The sequence below is a fragment of the Geotrypetes seraphini genome, chromosome 1, assembly GCF_902459505.1.
Source record: "Geotrypetes seraphini chromosome 1, aGeoSer1.1, whole genome shotgun sequence".
Lineage (NCBI taxonomy): Eukaryota > Metazoa > Chordata > Amphibia > Gymnophiona > Dermophiidae > Geotrypetes > Geotrypetes seraphini.
In genome coordinates, this window is record NC_047084.1 from 94133055 (window position 1) to 94150264 (window position 17210).

A 17210-nucleotide genomic window follows, 5' to 3' on the forward strand; every position below is an offset into this window, starting at 1 on the left:
AAGAATAGCAAGATTCTCGAATCCCAAAGATTAACAAAAGATTCCGGAACCCCAAACAGTAGCAACATTCCATGCTACCATTCCAGGTCAAACAGTGGTTTCCCCTTTGTTTTTCTGAATAACAGACTATGGACTTTTCCTCCAGGAACTTGTCCAAACCTTTCTTAAAACCAGCTACGCTATCCACTCCTACCACATTCTCTGGCAACGTGTTCCAGAGCTTAACCATTCTCTGAGTGAAAAAATAATTTCCTCCTATTAGTTTTAAAAGTATTTCTATGTAACTTTGAGTGTCCCCTAGTCTTTGTAATTTTTGACGGAGCGATCCTGAAAAACCTCCCCCTTCCTGGGGGTCTCGTCAGGGTGCGGGAGCCTGCAACATCTGAGATAAGTAAATCTGAAGATACATTGAACAGTAATTCAAATGAATAGAGTTTCATGAGAAAACTCCGAGGAGAAGATTTTTTTATATAAAAAATTAATATTAAAAGGAAGAAAGAATCATAATAAATATAAAAGAAATAGAATAAAAAAGGAAAGGGGGGGTCACTAGCCCATCCACCAGGTTACTTAAGGCACCTGTGTGATGCTCCCATACCAAGGGGTCCTTTTACAAAGCCGCGCTAGCGGTTTTATTGCACGCGCTAGCTGGAAATCTACCGCCTGCTCAAAAGGAGGCGGTAGCGGCTAGTGTGTGCGCTATTCCTCGCGTTAAGGCCCTAGCGTGGCTTTGTAAAAGGAGCCCCAAGTGTTGCGGTTCTTGAGACAGGTATGTACATTTCCATTCAGATTCTTTTGGGGGTGGGAGGGGATTAGTAAGCAATGGGGGAGTGTGGGGTGTCATGCCTTAATGTATCCAGTGGTCGTCTAATCAGTTTGGGTACCTTTGTGGCACTTAGATGTTCAGAGCTGGACCTGTTTTAGAAGCGTCTACGGGCTAGATTCACTAAGCAAACCGATCGTGTACCGATCAGTTTGCGACCCCCCTTTGCGACCCGATTTTCCTCCCACCCGATTCACTAACCTCTGCGCCGATCATCCTCCGATCCGTGCATGCAAATGAGGGGGAAACGGCATGCAAAGTAGGAAGGATGCGATTCACTAACAAAATTCGGGCACACCGACTGGGCTGGCCGATCCAAAAAAGAAGCGACTACTGGGGACCAGTCACTCGCGTCCTTTCCGACTGTCCTGCCAGCTGTAACAAACCCACTGCCAGCAGGGGTTTTGTTCCTATGAAATGTGTGGCGTTTGGCCCCGGTGCAGAGGAGTTGACCGAACTTGCAGGCGATGACTATCTCTGGAATAGCCAGGATGAGACAGGGAAAGTTTGGCAGGAAAGCTTGCACTCTTGTATAGAGCCTTGAAATCCTGGCGGGAGACTTGTTCCTGAAATGCTTGCTGTTCCTTTAAAAAAAATGGAGCAGGGAAATCTGACTCCTGGCAGACGTAGCAGTTCTCTAGAGCAGTGATTCCCAACCCTGTCCTGGAGGAACACCAGGCCAATCGGGTTTTCAGGCTAGCCCTAATGAATATGCATGAGAGAGATTTGCATATGATGGAAGTGATAGGCATGCAAATTTGCTTCATGCATATTCATTAGGGCTAACCTGAAAACCCAATTGGCCTGGTGTTCCTCCAGGACAGGGTTGGGAACCACTGCTCTAGAGCAGTGTTCTTCAACCTTATGACACCTATGGACCGGCGGAAATAAAATAATTATTTTGTGGACCGGCACCGGCCCGCGGACCGGCAGTTGAAGAACACTGGGCTAAGTTGTGGGCCAGACCCTGCCCCCTTAATAGTACTAATTATAACATCATTTTTTCCATTCACTTTTCATATATATATACACACACACACACATTATAATCATATTAACAACACATAATGGTTAACCACAAAATTAAACTACACAAAGCACACTGTATGCTTCTCAATATTCATTCCTACCAGAACACAGATAACCCCATACAAATATGGGACCAAAAACTAAAAGTACTAATATATATACAAACAAACCCTAAGATGTAAGACTGCATGCAATACAACCCCAGAGGAAAAGAAATAAATGCATTTCTTCATGAACAGACAGCAGATGTAAATCAATCACTAAATTAAAAAAATAAAATCATTCCCCCTACCGTTGTTGTCTCCCTCCCTCCATACTGTGCCTTGCCTTATGGCCTGCCACCCCCCCGGGTGTTATATTCGGGACGGCACCCTCTTCCTCAGTGCTGCAGTGCACAAAGCCATGGGCAGCGGCTCCTCGCACGTCCCATGCATCATCTGGAAGCCTTCCCTCTGAAGTTGCGACATCAGAGAGAAGGCTTCTGGTTCAGGCGCAGGACGCATGTAGGAGCCTCTGCACACGGCTTTGTGTACTGCAGGAAATTTCTGCGGACCGGCACCAGTCCACGGACCAGCAGTCGAAGAACACTGCTCTAGAGAACTGATTAACCTCCCCCCTCAGCCAGGCAGAGGGGGCGTGGTTTTGAGCTCCCTAAAATGGAAGCCAGGGAGGGAGTCAAGAGGAGAGGAAGGAAAGCTGGGAAGTACCCCAAGCTAAAGGGGACACGCCGGGCCAGTATTTTGTCGCAGCCTAGGTGGTTTGCTGCGCTCATCAGAGACCTTGGGTAGTGACACAGCCCTGCAGCCCTGAAATTAACCTGCTCTCTGCCTCCCCGGCTCTCACTTTGCATTTGCCTACATTAAATTTCATCTGTCACTTGGTTGCCCAGCCTTCCAAATTCCTAAGGTCTGGCTGCAATTTTTCACAATATGCATGTGTTTTAACAACTTACAAGGAAGCTTATTTTTCCATTTCCCAGATGTAAAGAAGATTAAGTAGAAAAAGATTTTCTTACAAATAGCATATCAAGCTGCTTTAATTTAGAATACCCTGCCCTTGGGATATCAGATCACTAGATATTTCATAAGAAATTGAAAACTTATCTCTTTGAAAAACACTTATCTGGTTGATTATGTTCTAAATTTATGCATATCCTAGGAATGCCTAGTTTCTACCTTTATAATCTGCATAAGACCATTTTGGTAATCTGTGGAGTATAAGTTTCACTTGCATTGTATTATGGGGTAATTTTATCAGGGATTTGAGTGTGTGTAAGTACGTTTTAATCCCTCTACTAGGATACGTAATATAAAAATGTCCTAAGGCTATATATTTCTAAAGCTTTAAGAGGTCCCTAAAACATTATTTGCTTGTTAAAGCTTAACATCTGAGTGACATACAAAGTAGCAGGTAGGTGTAGGGCAGTGGTCTCAAACTTGCGGCCTGGTCTCAAACTTGGGGCCCACATGCGGCCCTCCAGGTACTATTTTGAGGCCCTCTGTATGTTTATCATATTCACAAAAGTAAAATAAAACAGTTTCTTGATCATGTGTCTCTTTAGCTATAAATGACAATATGATTATTAAGACTTAGCCAAAAGGAAAGATTTATAAACTAGAAAGAGTTTTACCTCATGCAAAATTGTCATTTCTTTAATAAGACATTAACTATTTTTTTCTGAGGCCCTCCAAGTACCTACAAATCCAAAATGTGGCCCTGCAAAGGGTTTGAGTTTGAGACCACTGGCCTATAGGAAGAGGAGATGCAAATGTTAAAAGCCTTGGCCAATAGGGAGAGGAGGAGGTAGTGGATGCTGTGGATGGGCCATTTGGCCTTTATCTGCCATCATGTTACTATGTTTCTATATAACAATTCAAAAAATAATCACCTTATTTCCACATAAATAAACAACCCAATACTTTTATGGTCACACAGTGACTCTAGATTTCTAAGTGAACGCTCAGACCCATAACCAAACTCTAGTGAAAAGTCACGGAGTCAGTTATAATAGAGACCATCACAGCAAGTTCACTGTCTCTGCCACCTGCTAATAACATACCAGGAAAAGATAGATAACTTATCTGAATGCAGGATGGCACTGCTGTTGCTCTTTCACTGCTCCCGGTACATATTTATAGTACTAACACATTGCAACTGCCATAAGCTGTTAAACCACCCAACCCGGGTTTCAAGAAACAGCTGGAAGGATCCACAGTACAGTTTTCCACTTCCCTTTTTTTTAAAAACTCTCCGATCATAATACGATCTTACAGTACAGCAGTTTCCATCCTAAACCCTTACGTGACAGCATTCCTATTGGCCAATTCCTTAGGCTGAAGAGGGTTTGCAGGCCAGGATAATGTATGATAAATTCACGGAGCGTGGGTACCCGTCTCGGGTAGTCAAACGAGCCTGGAAAAGAGCCCACTGTTGCCAGCGGGAGTGGTTATTTCAACCCAAACAGCGTCAAGATGACCAAGATTTAGTGTGTGCGTTGCCTTTCTCCAACCTTAGTTATAATATTCGGCAGATTATTGTCAAACATTGGTCAGTGCTTCAGGTGCATGCAGGTTTTCAAAAAAATACCTCGGTTTGCGTTTACTCGCGGCCGTAATTTGGCAGATATATTGAAACACAAGGGCATTAGAGATGATGAGGACTTGGTTCCCCATGCCTAATGTGGGCATTGTACGTACTGCCAGCATGTCTTGAGCACTGACCATTTGACAATACCTGGTATTAAGGGGAAAAGGTTTTTCTAAAAACTGGCACCGACTGTACTTCTCAGGCCGTGGTATATTGTATTATATGCCCGTGTGGTAAATATTACATAGGTCAGACAAGGAGGATCATTAAGGTTCGCATTGCTGAACATCTCAGCAATATTCGGTGCCAGCGGAGTACAGCTCCCTTGGTCAGTCATTGGTTGGAGGCAGGCCACACCATTGAACAGGTCCAATATACAGTATTAGTTAAAGCTTGGAAAAAAAACAGGAAACGTGTCTCAATACCTGTTGCAGCAGGAACATCGATTCATCTACAATTGGCAAACTTTAGCTCCAGTGGGCTTAAATAATGAAATAGATTGGTTTCAGATTTAAAGTTTGTTGAAATTCTGTGACATCAGTGAAGCTCCGCCCCCAACGTCTGACATCATGGTTGACCCTGGTTGGCTGGAGCTTCAAATTCTGGGCCTGCTCCGGGTTTCGACATCGCTAGAGTTGCCTGTCAGCCGGGTGAAGGAGTGTCCGGTCCCTGGTAAGCCTATTTAATAGTATTTGAAAGGTTTTGAAACATTTAGTGTGAATGCATTTATTAGTCTTGGGTTTCTAGTTCGCCCTGACCCTGTTGTCACAGTAGAAGGTGGTTAGAATGTTATTGTTTTTCCTTTGCAGTACCCCTCCTGAGGAAGCCAATCGTGAAACCCGGCTTGGGGGGGGGGGGGGGGGGGTGAGGTTAACAGCTTATGGCAGTTGCAATGTGTTAGTACTTTAAATATGTACCGGGAGCAGTGAAAGAGCAACAGCAGTGCCATCCTGCATTCAGATAAGTTATCTATCTTTTCCTGGTATGTTATTAGCAGGTGGCAGAGACAGTGAACTTGCTGTGATGGTCTCTATTATAACTGACTCTGTGACTTTTCACTAGAGTTTGGTTATGGGTCTGAGCATTCACTTAGAAATCTAGAGTCACTGTGTGACCATAAAAGTATTGGGTTGTTTATTTATGTGGAAATAAGGTGATTATTTTTTGAACCTTTGAAAAAACAAGGTCCCTTATATTTTATGTACAATGTTTTCTATAACCATAAAGTTCTATGACATCACAATACAGGTGTAAAGAGCCTTAGCCTATAGCAGTGGTCTCAAACTCGCAGCCCGCCAGGTCCTATTTTGAGGCCCTCGGTATGTTTATTACAATCATAAAAGTAAAATAAAACAGTTTCTTGATCACATGTCTCTTTAGCTATAAATGACAATACAGTATTATTATTAAGACTTAGCCAAAAGGAAAGATTTATAAACTAGAAAGAGTTTTACCTCATGCAAAACTGTCATTCCTTTAATAAGACCTTAACTATTTTTCTCTGAGGCCTTCCAAGTACCTACACATCCAAAAGGTGGCCCTTGAAAGGGTTTGAGTTGGGGGACCACCGGTGTAGGGGGTTGGCAAAGTCAGTGGCAAGAACAGGCAGAGGAATTCATATGGTACTGTTGTCATAGCAACAAAACGGGAGCCAATTTCTGAAAATGACTGGTGGTGCTGAACTCCAAACGGACAACACATTTTCCCTCCCCCAGCCAAGAAAAACAAAATACATCCGGTAGTGAATGACCAGGCTGTATCTAAGGCCTCCTTTTACGAAGGTGCGCCGGCGTTTTTTAGCGCACACACCGGATTAGCGCGCTGTAGCGCGTGCGGCATTTTAGCGTGTGCTATTCTGCGCGTTAAGGCCCTAACGCACCTTTGTAAAAGGAGCCCTAAATGTCAAGATCATGGCATGTAATGTAGACAAATCAAAAGTTAGGGTTCCTTCCATTCTCTCTTCCCCCTTGCATCGTTCCAGCATCTTTCTCTCTCTCTCTCTCTCTCTCCATTCAGGTAGGGTTACCAGATTTTCCCGAAGGAAAATCCGGACACATGGCCACGCCCCCAGGCCCGCCCAGTTCTGCCCACACCCTGCCCCCCCTGCTCCACCCCCTTAACCTGTTCGTGCGTGCACGGATGCGACGCGATGATATCGTGGGCGATGTCACTGTGTTGCATCTATTCTGCACATTCTCGGATGCCGACCCAATGTCAGAAACTTTTCAAAACCCGGACAAAGTACCAGGTTTTGAAAAGCCGTCTGGATCCCCAGACGCGTTCTCAACAGGACATGTCTGGGGATATTCGGACGTCTGGTAACCCCACATTCAGCAAATAAAACGGGGGAAACAAACCACAACTCAAACGCAAAAAGGCAAAGTGGAATTGTCCCAATCAGAATGGTGAGCACTAAAAAAAGTGTCCTTCAACTCATCTGATGGATACAAATATCTTTATTGGTTCAATATCTTGTACATATACAGTGGTGCCTCGCATAACGGCCCGCCTCGCACAGCGAACGCTGCGCACAACGAACTTCTTGTCTTGATCCGTACAACGGACTTCGTTTCACACAACGAAGTCGCCCGAGCTGCATCGCTTAACTGGCGCTACATATTTTTAAACCTCCCCCCCGCCGCCACCGCATATTTTTAAACCTCCCCCCCCCCGCCACCGCATATTTTTAAAACCTCCCCCCCGCCGCCTGGGCCTGCGCTGATCTCTGAATGGCTGCATGTCAGCTCTCGCGGGACTCACAAGAACTAACTGCAGCCAGCTCTCGCGGGACTCACAAGAACTAACTGCAGCCACTCGGAGATCGGCATGGGCCCAACAGGCGTGCAGAGGAATTGCTCCTGATCTCTGCGCTTCTGGCCTGTACGCACTGGCTGGGAAAGAATGGGAAGAATTAAAAAAGGTACTGGGGAGTATGTGGGGGGTGATTATAATACACAGCAAGGATCAACAAAACCCCTGTCTCCCCTCCCCCTTCACATATATCCCCTCTATATCATGCTAACAGCTTCTAACAAGGTAAATTTATCTTTTTTTTATGTCATTACTTAGCATATTTTATGTACAGAACGAATTATTTTTTTTTATCATGTATTGATTATGGGAAATGCGTTTTCACATAACGAACTTTTCGCCATAACAAACTTGCTCCTGGAACGAATTACGTTCGTTGCTGTGATCGGCACCACTGTATATCCAAAGGACTCAACGACCCGACATGTACATGTCTTTTTTTTTCCGAGTTACAGCACATTCATGTCGTTTCACCCGCCTATCCATGCTCCAGAACCACTTTGTATCCCATGTGATTTTCTCACACAACCTGTAAAGGCTTATAAGACTCCTGAGGCAGGCCGGTTGGGCCGAAACATGTACATGTCGGGTCGTTGAGTCTTTGGATATATATAGACACATAGAAACATGACGGCAGAAAAGGGCCAAGGCCCATCAAATCTGCCCACTCTATTGACCCTCCCTCCTAGCTACCCTTTGAGATATCGTGCTCTGATGACCCATCCCCTTAACTCTACCCTCCTAGAGGTCCGACCTGGGCATCCCATCTGTTTTATTAAAATCTGCCACGCTGCTGGCCTCGATCACCTGCACTGGAAGCTCATTCCAATTGTCAACCACTCTTTCGGTGAAGAAGTACTTCCTGGTGTCGCCATGAACCAATAAAGATATTTGCATCCATCAGATGAATTGAAGGACACTTTTTTTAGTGCTCACCATTCTGATTGGGACAATTCCACTTTGCCTTTTAACCCTACATTCAGGCCATCAGCCCATCATCTACTGTACACCACACTCTTTCCCCTTTCTCCTAACTTCTTTTTCTTCTTCGTTCCCCCTTGTCCTCTTTTCCCCCCCTCACCACTTCCTCTGGACTTTTCCATTTTTTTCTCCTTTTGCACGGGCATAATTTGACATTTTCCCCCTCTTTTACCAAGGTGCGCTAACCGATTAGTCCGCGCTAAACGCTAATGCGTCCATAGACTAACATGCACGCATTAGCGGTTAGCGCTCACTAATCGGTTAGCGCACCTTAGTAAAAGAAGGCCTTTATATTTGGGGGCAGACAGTTTAATAGCTCTCCTTAAATCTAAACTAAACTAAAGTTTAACTTTGTATACCGAGTCATCATTTTGGGGTCAGACAGTTTAATAGCTCTCCTTAAATCTAAACTAAACTAAAGCTAACTTTATATACCGGGTCATCATTTTGAGAAGACTCAACTCGGTTTACAGCAATTAAATGAACAGGGAATGATTTACAAATGATAAATAGAAGATAATAGCAAAATTTCAAAAGAATTAATTTTCAAAATGTTTGGCAAATAGAGTAGTTTATAAAGATTTACAGAAAAATTGAAACGAACTGGAACTCCACTTCTCATTTTTCCCTGACCCAGACTTCTCGTTCCCTACACGCCTCAGCAAGCTTCAGTGCCCCCTTCACAAACACAAGGGGCACTCGGAGAAACTGAAAGGGGACAAGTTTAGAACCAATGCTAGGAAGTTCTTTTTCACTCAGAGGGTGGTGGACACCTGGAATGCGCTTCCGGAGGTTGTGATAAGACAGAGTACGCTACGGGGGTTCAAAGTAGGATTGGATAAATTCCTGAAGGATAGGGGGATTGAGGGATACAGATAGAGGTAGAGACAGGTTATAGAAAGAGTATAGATAGAAGATAAGAGGGATTAAAGGGCTTAGAAAAGGATCACCTTACAGGTCATGGGCGCGATGGACCTCTGGTCTGACCCAGCGGAGGCAACTTCTTATATTCTTATCTCTTCACTGCTTCCCACTTCTTACTCTCCTTTCTTGGGTAGGTATCACTCATTTTCAATTTGTTCCTCCCTATTGACCACAGGCATGGATCATTTCCCTGCTCTGCTCTCCATGGCTAGGGTTAGCAGACGTCACGGAAGGAGAAAAATAAATTGAAGAACGCTGAGATGACTCCTCCCTCAAAAAACAAACCAACCCAATGTTAGAGATGGATGTGTAGTGGAGGACATGAGGGCAGGAGAAAAATGACAAATGGACACAAAACCCTGGCATAAGCAGGAAAGCAGAAAGCAGAGATTGGGACCAAGGTGATTATTTATTTATTTAAAAGATTTTTCATCCGCCTATTCCTAGGTGGCTTTACAGATAGCAACATACATAAAATAAAATAAAAACCATACACAAAAACAAAATTTATTCAAACAACAAACATTTCAGATCATTCAATGAAAACAATTAATTCACAGCGCTCTATTATATATTGATCCAAAAACTAGAATAAACCAGCATCATAATTTATTGAAAAATTAGAAAAATTAAATGGCTAGATAACAAAGGTAGAAAAAATAATTGTATTTTTAATTTAGAATAAAGTTCAAAACTCACAAGTGAAAGTCCGATATGTCATGTGGAGAAGGTGGCGGCAGTGCAAGAAAGGATGGGGTACCAGAGAGTACAAGACACCCGGGGTGTAATTATAGCTTGCTAAGCCCCTGACCACATAGCCTTTAGCAACCTAGGAGAGGGGTGGGGTGAGGTGAGACCAGGTGTCCTCTTTTTTGTCTTCACAAATATGGTAACCCTCCCCGTATGTTGGGTTACCATATGGCTGCAGAAAAAGGAGGACAGAAGGAGACATCCGGGTTTTACTTCCACTGAAAGCAATGGAAGTAAAATCCGGACATTTAAAATCCATCCTCCTTTTTCTGGAGCTATATGGTAACCCTTTACATATGGGAAAGTTGCACCATGACAGATGCGCATGGCAAACAATGAAATATGCCTAACAGTGTCTCAATGCTATCAAAAGGTCCACATGGAAGTGATGACCCAACACTTGTCCAAACCTTTCTTAAAACCAGCTACACTATCCGCTCTTACCACATCCTCTGGTAATGCGTTCCAGAGCTTAATTATTCTGAGTGGAAAAATTTTTCCTCTTGTTGGATTTAAGAGTATTTCCCTGTAACTTCATTGAGTGTCCTCTAGTCTTTGTAATTTTTGACGGAGTGAAAAATCGATCCACTTGTACCCATTCGCTGCCTGGCTGGCCCGGAACGTCCTCTCCGATGTCAGAATTGGCATCGGAAAAAAGACTTCCTGTCGGGTTTAGAGCGGCAGGGCAGTAAGAGCAGCAGACAGGGGGAAAGATGGGGAGGCTTTTTTTTTTTTGCGGCAGGGAGGGAAGGAGATAGGTAGGCAGGCAAGCAGGCTGGCTTTGGCCAGGGAGGAGGGAAGGAGAGAGGTAGACAGGTAGGCAGCCTGGCTTTGGCCAGGGAGGGAGGGAGAGAGGTAGACAGGCAGGCAGGCTGGCTTGGGGGGTGGGGGTGGGACAAAGTGTGGAAGGCAGTGAGAGGGACATAGGAAGGAGGCACTGGGGGCACTAAAGACATGGGAAGGAGGCACTGGGGGCACTTAGGACACAGGACAGAGGTACTGGGGGCACCAAGGACATGAGAAGGAGGCTCTGGGGGCACTAAGGACATGGGAAGAAAGGAGGGAAGGAATAGAAAGGGACAATTGTTGGGCCTGAGTGCAGAAAGAAAGAAACAAAAGAAAGGATACACAGACAGAAGGAAACGCAACCAGAGACTCATGAAATCACAAGACAACAAAGGTAGGAAAAATGATTTTATTTTTAATTTAGTGATCAAAACGTGTCGGTTTTGAGAATTTATATCTGCTGTCTATATTTTGCACTAAATTTGTCTATTTTTCTTTAGTTACTGAGGTGACATTGCATATTTGAGTCATTTGCCTTGACATCTTTGAAACCCCCCCAAATACAAATGATAATTAACATTTTCTCTGCATATAGTGTGCTTTGTAGTTTTTTAAAATTTATAAGATATGTGTACATGAAAAATGAATTGGAAGAAATTGGGGGCGGGATTGTGGGTGGGGCTAGGGTGGGGTTGAGGCAGGGCTAGGGTGGGATTGGGGGTGGGACTGACAATTAATAGATGTCCCCTTTTGATGAAAAAAAATAAATGGTCACGTTAGTTATACCACCTAGCTTTTTTACTTTCACTTTCATCTCATGGTCAGGCTTTGCTTCCAGATCTGGACCCCAAGCATCCAGAGAGCGAATTACAGGTACTCCAAGTGCGGTCCCATGCAGGAACCTAACCCTATTCTCCCAACAGGATTCACTGTTCCCTTTCAGTGGTTTGGAGTCATAACGTGTACTGCTGGAGCTTACACTCTATTTTCCCATAGACTCAACATTTTGTTATTAACGATTTCACAGTTTGCAAACATTTTTGGGAGCTCTATTACTATGAATAATGAGAACAGACTGTAAACATCAATATCAACACTGCAGTGTTCCAGAAGCTCACAGGAGTGACAGAGGAGGTTGAAACCGTGAGAGCTGGAGAAGGCCAACAACCTCTAACGCAGCGAATCGCAAGCTTTGTTAAGTGTGCTGCGGCAAGATTGCAGGTGTGCCACGAGTCACTGGAGCTGGCACCTTTCCTCCTCTCGGTGGCCTCTCCTATTCAGCACCCCCGACTGGCGGCTCAGGGCCTGTCTGCCGGGCCTTCACACATGCACAGACATCGGCATGATGATGTGATGTAATGTAATGTAATTTATTTCTTATATACCGCTAATCCGTTAGGTTCTAAGCGGTTTACAGAAAAATACATTAGGGTGCATTAAAATTATAAGTAAATAGGTACTTAGAAATTCCCTTATTGTCCCGAAGGCTCACAATCTAACTAAAGTACCTGGAAAAATAACAATTAGTTGAGTAATAAAAGTAAGAAATAGAAGAAAAAATAAGAAAATAAACATTCTAACAAGACTACATTGATCTAAGGACTTTGAAAGTTAGAAAAGAAGAGAGATAGGAATAGCTGCAGAAAGGGGGAACCGTTGAGCAATAGAATTTTGGAGAAATTTAAATGTTAAAAATAAAACCAAACAAGGGGCTAATCAATGAATGAAATGAACAATAAAACATAAACTGGAAAAAAAAAGTGAAAATAAAAATCAGAACAGTCGGATTAAAATCCAGATTGAGATGACTTCACTGCTAGGCCGCCAAATTTCACCAGGTATCATCCGATCCTTGCCAACACACCGGAAGCCCCAGATCCAGTGTCTCTGGTCTCGAACTCGACCGAGATGTTCACATCCTCCTCCTGCATGCCAAGCCTGATGAATTTGTCTCTTTTGGACAGGTATTGTCACGTGTCAACATCCATGCACTTCCGGGTGCATTCCCCCCAGCCGCGGCCCACTGTTTAGCGTGCCATGGCTCCAGATAGTGTGCGAGACGCTGCTCTAATGCATGCCAAAAATCTGCTATGGGGGGGTGGTGGATGTGGTGGGTTGCACCTTGCAGAAGCATAAACATAAAAGGTCTTTTCATGTACTCTGAGCTTTCCCCAAGGGCTTGCATTACATTTTAGCTAAAAGAAAATCATATTGGAAATAAACCTATGGTCTGACCTAAGATTATGTTCATTTCTTTCTTATAATAGCCATGACTACAAAAACCCAACAAAACAGCATATGTGAAAAAACCCTTAATCTTGAGGAAACAGAATTTGGAATACCTTTAAGTTGATCCAGCTCTTCTGTATCTTTCCACTTTGCCACATTACTGCTTTGAAATTTATAGTTCTACTTTTGAATGTCAGGAAATTAGTGGACAACGCGACCCACATTATTCCCTTCTCAGTCCTGGCTTGTGGCTATAAAGATTATTTTCTGATGGGAATCGGATCTCATAAGGAGTACCCCTAGTCTTAGTCGTTCTCAGTACCAGTTGAAACAGGAACCGAGGTCTTGAAGTCGCTGGTAAACTTCAAAGTCTTTCATGGGAAGTTGTAATTCAAGCACAGCACAACTCATAAACAAAGTGAACTTTTAACGATACAGGTAACCATTTTAAAGAGTGATTTTAATTTAATATCACATTTCCTAATCCTGGCAAAGAATGGAAAGCAAACTTTCTACATAAACAATACTGAAAGGAACGTGGAGTACAGATAATTCTATCGTGCACAAATATAATCAGCTCCACTTGGCAAAAACAGTTGTGAACAACTTTCAGGATACTGAAAGCTATTACAAAGCCTTATTGTTGAAATACAATACCGACAAAGCACATTATAGGAGGAAGAAGCCTCAACGAGCTTGGACAGATTTAACTTTGGTTTTATCATTGGCATTATAAAAAAAAAAACCCTATTGGCTAATCTCAGTATTTTACATTATATATATATATACTAGTATTTTAGCCCATTACATTAACGGGTGCTAGAATATATGTCTTTCTTTCTGTGTCTCTCTCCCTCCCGCTATCTTTCTTTCTGTCTGTCTCTCTCCCTGGCCCCCTTTGTCTGTCTGTCTTTCTGTGTCTCTCTCTGCCCCTGTGCCTTTCTTCTTTTCTTTCTGTCTCCCTTCCTCTCACTGTCTGGCTTTCTTTCTATCTATCTGTCTCTCTCCCCCCCCACTTCCCTGTGCAACAGCCACAGCAGCATTCCCTCCCCCTCCATGTCCCTGTGCAGCAGCATTCCCTCCCCCTCCAATACTTCCCTGTACAGCAGCATTTAGATCCCCCCTTCCCTGTGCAGCAGCCACAGCAGCAGCAGCATTCCCTCCCACCCCACACCACTTCCCTGTGCAGAAGCAGCGTTTCCCTTACCCCCCCCCTTTTCCCTTCCCTTGGTCTTGCCTGCTCCCTTAGTCCCTTGCCGCCCCCACCCTTCCCTTCCCGCGGTCCGACAAACCTGCCGATTCCATCAGCGTGTGCAGCACTCTACACACACTGCTTCGGGGCCTTTTACTGCCCTGATTTACTCTGGTACGTCCCTGATGACATCATTAGAGATGCGGCAGAGCAAATCAGGGCAGTAAAAGGCCCCGAAGCAGTGTGTGTAGAGTGCTGCACATGCTGCTGGAATCAGCTGGTTTGGAGTCGGGACCGTGGCATCCCTTTGCGACTGGAGTGTTATGGGCTTCCCTTCCCGCCTTGCGAGGTGTCGCCGTGGCTCCTGTCGATCCCGCCAGCATCGGAAGCCTTCTTGGACGCTGGTTTGGCTGGTGAGAGGAGCTGACACGGAGAACAGGGAGTCCTGCGCTGGCGTCCAGTCCTGCCAGCGAGTGGTAGGTGCTGGGAAGTAAGGCTGGGGACTCGCGCATGCGCACTCCTGCGGCCACAGACCTACAGATCATGGAAACCACGCAGATAGGAGTGCGCATGCACGAGGTAGGCTTTTATTATATAGGATATTTTGTACTTGTAAACTTAAATAAATTAAGAGCAAAGAAAGTTCACCTATCTCTAAGGGCCCCTTTTACAAAGCCACGGTAGAAATACTGCCGCGATAAATGCTCTAAAGTCTATTCAATTCCTATGAATTTTAGCGCATTTACTGTGGTGGCATCACTACCGGAGCTTTGTATAAGGGGCCCTAAATTTGTTTGGTAGCTGTATTCTATTTCTTTTAAAAAAAAAAAAAAAGTCCATATCCAATGGTGTTATATTTTATTTTTTTATTATTTTGTTATTTTATCGGGTGGATATAAGAACATAAGAAAAGCCTTACTAGGTCAGACCAATGGTCCATCAAGCCCAGTAGCCCGTTCTGATGGTGGCCAATCCAGGTCACTAGTACCTGGCCAAAACCCAAAGTGTAGCAATATTCCATGCTACTAATACAGGGCAAGCAGTGGCTTCCTCCATGTCTTTCTCAATAATAGACTATGGACTTTCCTCCAGGAACTTGTCCAAACCGTTCTTAAAACTAGCTATGCTATCCGCTCTTACTACATCCTCTGGCAACGCGTTCCAGAGCTTAACTATTCTCTGAGTGAAAAAACATTTCCTCCTATTGGTTTTAAAAGTATTTCCCTGTAACTTCATCGCGTGTCCCCTAGTCTTTGTAATTTTTGACGGAGTGAAAAATCAATCCACTTGAACCCGTTCTACTCCACTCAGGATTTTGTAGACTTCAATCATATCTCCCCTTAGCCATCTCGTTTCCAAGCTGAAGAGCCCTAACCATTTTAGTCTTTCCTCATATGAGAGGAGTTCCATCCCATTTGAGAGGAGCTCTTTGAACCTTTTGTAGTGCCGCTATATCTTTCTTGAGTTAGGGAGACCAGAATTGAACGCAATACTCCAGATGAGGTCGCACCAAGGAGCAATACAGGGACATTATAACATTCTTAGTCTTCTTAACCATAAAAGGCCTCAGAATTAGAGCGTAATATTCTCTGGTATTAATATCCAGATTTTTTTTTATCACTCGTGATCTTTATCATTGGCCAAACACCACGCACCTCCCTCCCTTTCAAAATTTCTGTTATTCTTATCTTCTTTTTTTCTTTTTCAAAAAACTCTTATACATATTCAACTTAACATTCAGTTTAGGAGGATTTAAAAAAAAACAAACTAATGTCGGAAATTCACCCCACATTCAATCTCTCAGTAGGTTACATGGCACTTTTTGGATGAGAAAAACGTATTAATATCGTATCCAAAGGTACTTATCTGAAGTGTTTTAGACCGCTATCAATCTTCTTTTGTACTAGTTGGCTATCTCAGCATAAGCCGCTTCAGAATTTACCAACGCGGCCAGCATTTTGCGGAACATTACATTTCATCCGCTTCCTCAGGGTTTTTATTTAGAGCGGTTATCTTCTCTGCTTTAAAGCTCAAGCTTGAAGTTGGCAGGTGGGATTTCAGCCAATGATTAAGATCATGAGCGATAAAAAAATTCTGGATATTAATACCAGAGGATATTACGCTGTAATTCTGAGGCTTTTTTTCTACTTGATAAAACAACAAAATAAAAAAAAATGTTTCAATATAAGCATGAAAGTATTTATATATTTATATATCTAAGTTGAAAGATATGATACTTTAATCGGTGGAATAGAAGTTTACTGATCAAATTATATTGATAGTTCCATTGGATGTGAATTAGAATATTTTGCCATATGTTAGAATATTTTGGCCAGTGTTTTGCTTTGCTGCTTCAGGGAACCATGGACTACTGCAAAACAAAATAGAAAATTAACTGAAATTCAGCTGATGTGGAAATTCATAAGAAAAAAAAAATGTTTAAAGACTTGCAATAACTCATAGCTTTAACGGTGCAAAGCCTTACGGCTCACAAAACATGGTGGCTGCTTGAGAAAAGCACCAACAGACTTCTCTTCCAATCAGATGTCTGCTTTCACTTCTAAAGACGAACCAAAACATTAGAAAAGATGCTGACCATTTAAAATCTGCAGTTCCATTGGGTCAAGAAAGAAGATCCACTGCTATTCACATTATAGCAATAATTTCTGTCTTATTTTCATGGGGGAATCCAATCTAGTAGGAAACAATGAAGAGATAAAAAACTATGGCTGTTCGAACACAATGTTGAGCAAAAAGGGAATTTTGTTTCTGTGTAGCAATAATACTTTTTTGTTCTAATATCCATTTCGTCAGGTTTGCCCACATGCAGCTTCCGACAAGGGCGCATTATACAATAAACCACAAATTCTGTAGCACAGGTCACACGCATCCACGCATTGTCAGGCCCTTCAGATGCGGCCGGAGCTGGTTATAGAAGAGAGGAGGCTTGCCGGGGGTGTGGTTGGAGCGGAACAGGATGGAGCCGGAGGCAGAATGGGTGGGGCTATGTGTCCAGGGTTTTCTTTTTCAAAATATGGTAACCTTAGTTAAAGGTCTGATCATTTAATTGTCTATAAATGTCACATTTATTGTCATCTA

At 43.4% G+C, this 17210-nt stretch overlaps 1 protein-coding gene across 3 annotated transcripts in view; it reads right to left on the reverse strand.

Moving 5' to 3' along the window:
- The window catches only part of SIGLEC15 (sialic acid binding Ig like lectin 15), a 191843-nt gene that overhangs the window by 59166 nt on the left and 115467 nt on the right, over window positions 1–17210 (reverse strand). For 2 of the 3 annotated variants that reach the window (XM_033935261.1, XM_033935247.1), the window contains exon 1: window positions 4864–4935. The exons of the other annotated variant lie outside the window; for it this stretch is intronic. The gene's annotated coding sequence lies outside the window, so the exon portion shown is untranslated. Of the gene's footprint in view, window positions 1–4863; window positions 4936–17210 lie in introns of those variants that run through there. 3 annotated transcript variants of the gene reach the window in all.